Source organism: Desmodus rotundus, chromosome 8, assembly GCF_022682495.2.
Source record: "Desmodus rotundus isolate HL8 chromosome 8, HLdesRot8A.1, whole genome shotgun sequence".
In the NCBI taxonomy this organism is placed as follows: domain Eukaryota; kingdom Metazoa; phylum Chordata; class Mammalia; order Chiroptera; family Phyllostomidae; genus Desmodus; species Desmodus rotundus.
The window spans coordinates 97162634-97172245 of NC_071394.1; the positions used below are offsets into that span (position 1 = coordinate 97162634).

The following is a 9612-nucleotide window of genomic DNA, read 5'->3' on the forward strand; positions in this document are numbered from 1 at the left end:
ATTTTGAGAGAGAAGGGAAGGGAAGGAGAAAGAGACGAAGAGAAACATCAATGTGTGGTTGCCTCTCGAGTGCCCCCTACTGGGAACCTGGCCCACAACCCAGGCATGTGCCCTGACTGGGAATCAAACTGGCGACCCTTTTTTTTTTTTTTTAATTTTTATTGTTATTCACCAGCGACCCTTTAGTTCCCAGGCCCACACTCTATCCACTGAACTACTCCAGCCAGAACTCATGAAACCTACTCTCAAGTGTTGGAATTTAAATTCAGTGCTTTCAAAGCACACAGGCCTGGTCCCTCAGCCTCTTAAAATAGCAGTCCCCAAACTTTTTGGCACCAAGGACAGGTTTTTCCATGGATGAGGGAGAGATGGGGGACAGAAGGCAGAGCTCAGGCAAGTTCCTAACAGGCCACAGACTGCTACCAGTCTGTGGCCAGGGGTTTGGGGACCCCTGTCTTAAAGGAATTTTAATATATTTTATTGATTATGCTATTAAATCATTCCAGTTTTTCCCCCTTTGCTCCCCTCTGCCCAGTACCCTCCTTCTCTTCAGCATTCCTTCCCTTTCAGTTCATGTCCATGGGTCATGAATATAAGTTCTTTGGCTACTCCATTTCCTATACTATTCTTAACATCTCCCTGTCTGTTTTGTTCCTACCACTTATGCTTCTTAATCCCTGCACCTTTCTCCCCATTCACCCCCTTCCTCCTCCCAGCTAATGATAACTCTACAAATGATCTCCGTATGTGTGATTCTGTTCCTGTTCTGGTTGTTAGCTTAGTTTGTTTTTTTAGATGCAGTTGTTGATAGCTGCAAATTTGTTCCCATTTTAATATTCATAGCTTTGATCTTCTTTTTCTTAAATAAGTCCATTTAACATTTCATGTAATAATGGCTTGGTGATAATGAACTTCTTTAGCTTTGCCTTGTCTGGGAAGCACTTTATCTGCCCTTCAGTTGTAGGTCCTTGCTTTTCATCACTTTGAATACTTCTTGCCAGTCCCTTCTTGCCTGGAAAGTTTCTTTTGAGAAATCAGCTGACAGTCTTATGGGAATTCCTTTGTGGGTAATTCTCTGCTTTTCTCTTGCTGCTTTTAAGATTCTCTCTTTATCTTTAACCTTTGGCATTTTAATTATGTGTTGGTGTGGTCCTTTCTGGGTCCAATTTGTTTGGGATTCTCTGTGCTTCCTGGACTTGTATGTCTATTTCCTTCGCCAAATTAGGGAAGTTTTCTTTTATTATTTCTTCAAGTAAGTTTTCAATTTCTTGCTCTTCCTCTTCTCCTTCTGGCACCCCTGACTGAGATGTTGGTATGTTTGGAGATGTCCCAGAGGCTTGTTATACTACCCTCTTGTTTCTTCTTGCTGTTGTGGTTGAATGCTTATTTCCTCCTATGTTCCAAATCACCGATTTGAATCCTGCTTCCTCCCTTCCACTGATGGTTCCCTGTAGCTATTCTTTATTTTACTTAGTGTAATCTTCCTTTCTTCTTTTATGTTGTTGCCATACTCAATGAGTTCTTTGAGGATCCTGATCACCAGTGTTTTGAACTCTGCATCTGATAAGCTGATTACCTCGATTTCATTTAGTTCTTCTGGGGTTTTGTTCTGTTCTTTCACTTGGCCCATATTTCTTTGTCTCCTAAATATGGCAGCCTCCCTGTCTTTATTTCTGTGTATTAGGTAGAGCAGCTTTGACTCTCTGTCTTAGTAATATGGTTATAGAAAAGGCACATATAAATTGTATGAGGCAGAGCCTTAGGTAATGGGCAAGGCAGGGCAACCCACTTCACTGCTTTGTGTCTCTGTGTGGGGAGGGCTCAGAGAAGGGGCAATGCTGCTGCCTGGCTTCTGGAGGTCTGCCGGGCACTTGCCCCATTTCCAGTCACTTCACCCACTTCCTGAATGATACTGGCAGCTGTTGCCTGAGTGGTGAATCCCAGAGTGGGTAGGGTTGAGTAGGTTCTATGCCCATGAGTGCCCTTTAAACAGTCTCCTGAAAATCCAGTAGTTTCTTCCGCCACCTCAACCCCCACTGGTTTTTACAATTAGAAGTTACAGGGGTTTATCTTCCCAGTGCTGGACCCTGGGCTATGTGGTCTGACCTGCAGCTAGGATCACTGGCTCCCAAAGTATCCCTCCCTATTTTTATCCACCACACATGAATGTGGGACCACCCATTCAGCCGCTGATGGGGCTCTCCGCCTGTTTCCACACCTCCACCCCTCCTATCTGAATGAATGTGGCTTCTTTAAATCCTTGGTTGTTGGACTTTCATACAACTTGCTTTTCTGACGGTTCTGGGTGTTATTTGTTCTGAGATCTAGTTGTAATTCTTTTATGGTTGTGCAAGGAGGCTAAGCATGTCTACTTACGCCTCCATCTTGACCAGAAGCCTGGAAATTTTTTTCCACAAACATCAATAAGGAGTTCCACATTGATTTAGAAGCATTATTTTGAGTTTATAATCTAACAGAATGGTAAAGTCACAATTACTACACGGTAAGGGACATAAAAAATAAATGCAAAGGATTTTAAAACAGGGTTCAAGGAAATAACAGTGAGTGAGAAGAGAAAAAGATCAGGAAATGATATTTAGAAGATGGGTGTTCAAAATGGCTTTTAAAAGAACAGATAAAAAGTGAGAAAACAGTGCCAATCTCTTCATTAGGTAAAGTCACTTAAGGCAAGAACTTGCTTTATTTGTCCTGCACCAAGCACAGTACCCTGCACCTACTTAAGTGCGGAAGCATGGTTTCTGAATTCTACTAGAGATAGTACGAGGAATCCATGTTAGCAAGACATAGAAGCAAGAACTGTATGCTTACTCTGGCAGGCAACAGAGGAGACTATTGTAAGATTTGCACAAAAAAGTAAGGCCATCACATCTACCGTTGAATATTCTTGTATCATCACAAAAAGATATGTAAGATTACCCCATAACATATTTCCCTCCGTGAAAGAAAGCTGGGTCGCTGGGGAACAAAGAGGAAGGTAGCACTACTCTGCACAGCATAACTTCCTGTATTCATTTAATTTTGTTGGCATGTGACTGTATTATCTATTAAAAAATTACTAAAATTTAATTTTTAAAAATCTGCACATTAAGAAAGTGATTCTGGCAGTAATGTGGATAATGAACTGGCATAGAAAGAATAAGAAAAAGGAGTTCAGTTCAGAGGTTTTACCAGTCAAGACATAATAATAAAAGCCTGAACTAATCTGAAGTGGAAAGTAGTTGACAGAAGCTGAGAAATACAGTTGTCAATGTAGTCTGACCGTGACTGAATGTTTGAAGTGATGAAAGGGCCAAACCATGGACTGAATCGATTTTTCATTAATTTTTCTATTTTAAAGGCAATATATTCAGAGATTGTGGGAAGAGGAACATTATCTTTATGTCTACTGTTTAGTGTTTAGCAACCATTGTTAACATATACATGTATTTTTTTCCCTATGCGTAGGCTTTAAAATGTTTTAACAACTTAAGATGTAATTCATAGACCATACAAATTACACACTTAATGTACAATTCAATGTTTTTTTTACAGTCACAGAGGTGTGCATCCATGTCTACAATCAATTTTAGAACATTTTCATCACCACAAAAAGAAACCCCAATCATAGTCACTGCCCATTCCCCACTCCCTCCAGCCCCTGGCAACTACTAATATACTGCCTGTCTCTGTAGATTTGCCTATTCTGGCCATTTCGCAAAAATGGAATCATACAATATGTGGTCTTTTCCTACTCTATTCTTTCATTTAACGTAATGTTTATAAGGTTTACATGTGTTGGAGAATATATCAATACATTTCTTTTTGTTACTAAATAATATTCCACTGTATTAAGATGTATATACAACTGTGATTATTTCAGATACATAATTGTGTTCAGCATTTTTCATGTCATGTTTCATATATGCCATATTTAATGAACAGCAGAGTGCCCCATCAAGGGGCTATATCATAGTTTAAGAAATCATTTTACTATCGTTGAACATTTGAATTCCTTCCAGTTTTTTCTATTGTAAACAAACTTTGTTAAGTCAAAGGGGAGTGATCTATCTTTCTGAATGATTTATCTGGATCCAGAGAAATGCCTCTCCCAGAAACTCAGCTTCCTAAAGAGACTTTAGGAACAAGAATCATGTTCTTCCAAGGAAAACTCAGGTTTTCATCTATCCCAAGCCCAGGGAAAGGGTAGATGTTAAAAGCTTCTGAGGCTGAAAAGGCTGTCTCCAAAATACCCACTTTAAGAATGAAAACTCATAATTGTAAAGATATATTAGCATAGTTAAACATTAACTAGCCTGACTCTTCCACCAGAAATGTACATGGATGGAGAAAGGTAAATACTTCGTCCAAATGTGATGCCTAGTATTTAATAGCTTCAAAAAAAATCAGAAAACTTTTTCTTTCCATAGAAGATTGAAATAAGATAAATAGGGAAAAAATCTTAGGTAAAACTGTAAAGATGCACTTACTCTTGCTACCAAATGACAGTAAATGAAATTCAACAAGTAGAAAGAGGAGAAAATGACACTAGTATAGTCCACAAGGTCCTCAGAAGCAATCAGACATATTAAGTTTTTATTGCCATTGATTGTCACTGCCTGCTACTTCCCATTCATTAACCAAAAATGTAAACAATCTCTAAAACACAAACTAGTTTTAGGATTGTTAATCCCCACCCAGTAAAATCCCTTAGAATCTGGTCTAAAAATAAAACTATGTGTCAAGTGTTCCTCAAGAAAAACTATGTACACTGATTGGAATGTGAAGCAATTAATACACTTTGTGAGTGATTTGCCAAAAAGACTTCAGACAGTCTGGGCCAAAACCAGTAACAAAGAAACAACACCCACTTGACATTTTCCTTGGGTAAATTGAGTTCCTAGGAGTAATTTTAGAAGAAAGGCTAACATCTGAAGTTAACTACTAAAATCACTGAGATCTATACAAGTATTCCAGGAGAAATGAAGGAACAGATGACTCAACCAGTATAAAATTAAAGATGAAAACTTTACTACATAATTAAGGAATTTTTACTCACAACTTTAAGGCAAGAATAAAACACCCAGCCTTTATAGACAAGGTAGGTAGTTTAGCTCTATATATGAAGCACTAACTGAATTTAACACAAATATCTAGTATTAACCTACTGTTAAATAGGAATTTTTATCCATCCATGCACATACATGAACACACATACAAAAAATAAGGCAATGCAAATCCTATAAACCCATCTTAAATGAGTCCAGTGTTCCTTGATTTACAATTAATTTAGTCAAGGTGAGCAATTTTCCAACTACAGTCATTTGTTTTGAAAAAATGAGACTTCCATGAGCTGCACAATTTAACAAACAAAAAACCTTTTCAAGTCAAAGCACAATTTTGTGGTTTCATAAACCCCCTACTGTCACATTAGTCCACTGCCTTTCAAAGGCAATATTTAAAATTCTCTTCTGCAAGTCAACATTAAGGCATGCTGTTTGGCTAACAAGCTCCTCCCAAGACCAGGATTATTATGTATGGCCTATTATGTTCCTAACATACAAACAAAAGCACTCTCTCATGTAACATTTTTCTATTTTTAGGCAGTAGGTTACCAACAAAGTTTTTTTCTGAAATTAAAATGTAAGAATCATACATCTAACAGACTACGTGAAAGAGTAATTTGAAGTTATTAGTTATATTTTCCATTTAATAAGTAATCTAGTGCTTCTGGAAAAGTCAAATTTAACTTGCGAGAAGTTGTTTAATCTTCAGAGCAAACTTCCTACCGTGGATTTCACAAATGGCATGTTTTAAACTAAAAGAAACTAGTTTCAAAGCATCTGTAACACACTTTATGTTTAATCATTCTGTCTCATCTTTTAGATACTTTTCATCGCAAATGACCAGCTTAATCTGCTTCTCAGTGTTGTATTCTGCTAAACCAAATTCCATAACATGTTTTAGTGTACTTCACTCGAACCATCTACTTTGAAGGCATACACTTTTTTTTTCAACTACTGACAAGAGTTTTTGCAAGACTAAGCAATCCCACTACAATTTATAATCATAAATACCATGTACCTAAAAGATAAGCTTTTACAACAGAAACAGTTAACAGGTTTATTTTCCCAACTATCCAGTGTTCAACTGAGTCAAATATTTCTGTTGAACTTAAACAACTTAGTCCTTGAAGTGGTAAGAGTGGAAACAAGCCAAAAGAATCTTTTTAAATTAAATTTATGGGGGCAATATTGATGAATAGTATTGTATGTTTCAAGTGTACTATTTTAAAATACATCATCAGTATATTCCACTCTGTGCTCACCACCCAAAGTCACCATCCTTCTGTCACCATGAAAAGAATCTTAGTATTCTTCAGTGGTATATAAGCATCACAACCCAAGAAAGATTTAGGAACTGTTAGCTGAAGTCTGTTAATATAACAATCATCATTTTCACATAGCATTAATCATAATACAGCTATTTTGGGGAAATCATGTTCATAGAGCTAAAGACTTTATAACTGAATTGGAATCCATGGAATCAATCCAAACAAATAGTTTACTATATAAAACACATTTACTAAACTAAAAATATCCACTTGCAGTCTACACTTTTTCAGATGTTTCATATAATCTGCCAATTTCTATATAACTGAGGAGCACGGTTTTTATTGTCAACAGCCATTTAAAATGTAGTGAGTACAGGGTACTGCATTTATAAAGTCGACAGTTTTGTGAGCAAGTATAACTTTAGAACAGTGATTTTCAACCTTATTCATCTCACAGGACACACAAGCTAATTACTAAAATTCTGCAGCACATCAAAAACTATGTTTTAGCCAATCTGACAAAAATAGGTATAATTCTGACTAATTCACAAAGGACAGCTATTGTGTTCGCTGTTGTCATTTTTTTTTTTAATTAGACAATCTAAGGTTAAACAGTCGACTATTGCACGTTTTAAAAATTCTTGAGGCACATGCCGCATATCAGTTGAAAAATCGCTGTTTTACAAGAATGTTCTGCAAGAATCCCTAAGAATATGAGTTCAGTTTATTCACTGCGCAAAGCACTTATTTAAAACGTACTCCCTAACCAGGTAGCAGTTGGTTGGAGCCTGGTCCCTCACAATACGCCAAGATTGAGGTTGGATTCCCCAAGGTTGAGGTTGGATTCCCCGTGGGGCACACACCAGAATCAGCCAATGAATGCACAGATAAGTGGAACAACAAATCTGTGAACAAGAATGGATGTCTCTCTCACCCCCTCTCTATCTCCCTCCCTTCCTCTCTCTAAATCAAAATTTTTTTTAAATGTTCTTAACTGGGTTTAACAAAGTATATCTTTTCAATTACTATCACCTTCAACATCACCACGAGAAGGACAGAAATTAGTTATCAGCAAGAAAAAAAGAATAAGCAACACTCATTTAAAATAATCCTCATTAAATAAAGTAGTTCACTCTCTTCAAAAAAGATTCTTCACAATCTAGACAACTTTTCTTTTAGAGCCTCATCTCTCACCACTTCCTTCCAGCACCCCCGACTACCGACTTGCTGCTCCCCAAACTCACCCCGATTCCAGCACATCTCTGCGCCTTTGTACCAGCTGTTCCCTCACTCCAGAACGCTCTCCCCTCCTCCTCACCTGGCGTGCACTTACTCATCAGTCCACACTGGGGAAAAGTCCCCTCCACTGGACCAGCTTCCGCAACTCCCTCAAGGCAAAACTAGTTCCCAATTCCCAGAACCCTAGGTAAGTGCATCCCTATCAGAGCGCACCGTTTTCATGCCTGAGGGGGAATGGAGGACGGACTCCCTCCACTCGGCCCACAAAGAACAAGGCCAGCAGAAATGATCGCTGAACGTGCGCTGAATTCATCCCTACACCGAGGAAGCGATCCTCTAGAACCCGCTCACGTCTCAAGGAGACACGGGAGACCCTAACGTTCTTCCCTCCCGAGAATGAATACCGGAGGGCACACCCAGAGCTCTGGAAAGAGAACAATGAATGAACACAGCCGCCTCGCCTCTCCTGAAGTCCACACTCCTCTCTCCGGGCATCGCCTAGCGCTGCAGAGGCTCTGCAGCTGCAGAACTGAGGCATCCCGGCAGATCTCGCCCCACACAAAAGGCAGCCCTGGCTCTCCATTCCAAAGCATCCCGAAGCTAACCGTCAGCATAAGCACCCCAAAGCTTTCCTTCGTAGCCCAGAGTCCTGAAAACCCGAGGCGAGGTCCCTATGCCTTTGTGGTGGGGCACTGACCCATATCCTCTTCTTGTCCCAGATTCCTCTCGTCTTCCCTAAAAAGGGGTATCCCTTGAGTGATGGACCTTGCGAGAAGATGCAAGCCCGGGTCCCCCCACTCCCGGTCAGAAAGAAAACGAATTAGCCCATCTAAGTGATAACACAATACGGTGCAGCTCTGGGCGGATTTTCCCATTGCTAAAATTATGAAGAATGTGCACCGGGTACAGGGGTGGCGCTGGCACGTTTCCCCGAAACACAAGGAAATTACGGTGGAGATGTGGGGAACTGGGCTCGCCGGCCATGACACCGGGCCCGGGGCCCCGTCTGCCAGTGCCACCCAGGGTGACAGCGGGTTGGCTGGGGCCCTCCACCTACCAGTTGTGAGGCCACTCCGTCAGCGCCGCCTAGTACCGGCCGCCAGGGAACCGGCCCCTTCAGCCCCTCCGCCGGGCTACCCCAGCATCCAGGCCCCGGCCCTGCCGCCTACCTGAAGGAGCCTGGCCGCCTCCGTGTCCAGTCGTCAGGCAGCGGCGTCTGGCCCGCTCCTCCTCCCCGCGGCGGGTGAGGGAGCGGGAGGCGGTCACATTCGGCGAGTCCCCAGCCCAGGGGACGGGGCCCCGGGCAGCCCCCGCATCGTCGCACTCGCGCTCCGCGCTTCAGGGCACACGCCCCAAAGCCCGGCCAGCTGGCCCTCTCTGGAGAGAGGCCCAAGGAGGGCGGCAGGGAACCCCTTCCGTTTCACGCTGCTCGTCCTCGTCTTACTCCCGCCATCTAAAATGGCGGCCTCAGCGCCGGCGATGAAGAAATTCTCGGGCGGCCCCGGCTAACGAGCCCTCGGCTCGGTGCTCCTCCTCCCGACCTGTGGCGCCACTAGCTTTCTGCTTCTGCGCGAGTCCGCCAGGCACCCGACTTCCAACTTGGCTCGGGCATCTATCGCTCTGGCCTGAAGTCAGGCCCCGCCTCCTGAGGAGGGGGCGTGGCCTCGCGAGGGAGCTGGTCGCCATTTCGGAGAGGTGAAGGTTGCGGGGCGTGGTAGGCTTGACGGGTGGTGGGCTGAGGCTGTCAACGTTTGAGGAGGGCCAGAGATTGGCCACCGCCGGCGGGTCTAAGGCCTAGACAGGGGAGGGAGGCCACCCTGCCGGCATCACGAGGCCTGGCAGTACGTGAGGATATTCAATAGCAGAATAATGTCCAGCTGCAGCACATCCTCTCCGGAGTCAGACACTTGGGATGTCAAACCGTAACTTCACCACTTACCGGTTATGTGCGGAAGTCCCTAAACTTTTCTGAGTGTTGGTTTCCTCATCTGTAGATTGAGGTTCCTTTTACCCCATCAAATTGGCAAAAAGTTAAAAGGACA

At 42.3% G+C, this 9612-nt stretch overlaps 1 protein-coding gene across 2 annotated transcripts in view; it reads right to left on the bottom strand.

Annotated features, from left to right (window-relative positions):
• RAF1 (Raf-1 proto-oncogene, serine/threonine kinase) overlaps positions 1 to 9143 on the bottom strand; it is a 73007-nt gene extending 63864 nt beyond the window's left edge. The window contains exon 1 of one of the 2 annotated variants that reach the window (XM_053930454.2): positions 8740 to 9143. The gene's annotated coding sequence lies outside the window, so the exon portion shown is untranslated. The remainder of the gene's footprint in view (positions 1 to 8739) is intronic. The other variant, XM_024556426.3, reaches the window with a different exon arrangement.
• Between the last annotated feature and the right edge of the window lie 469 nt (positions 9144 to 9612).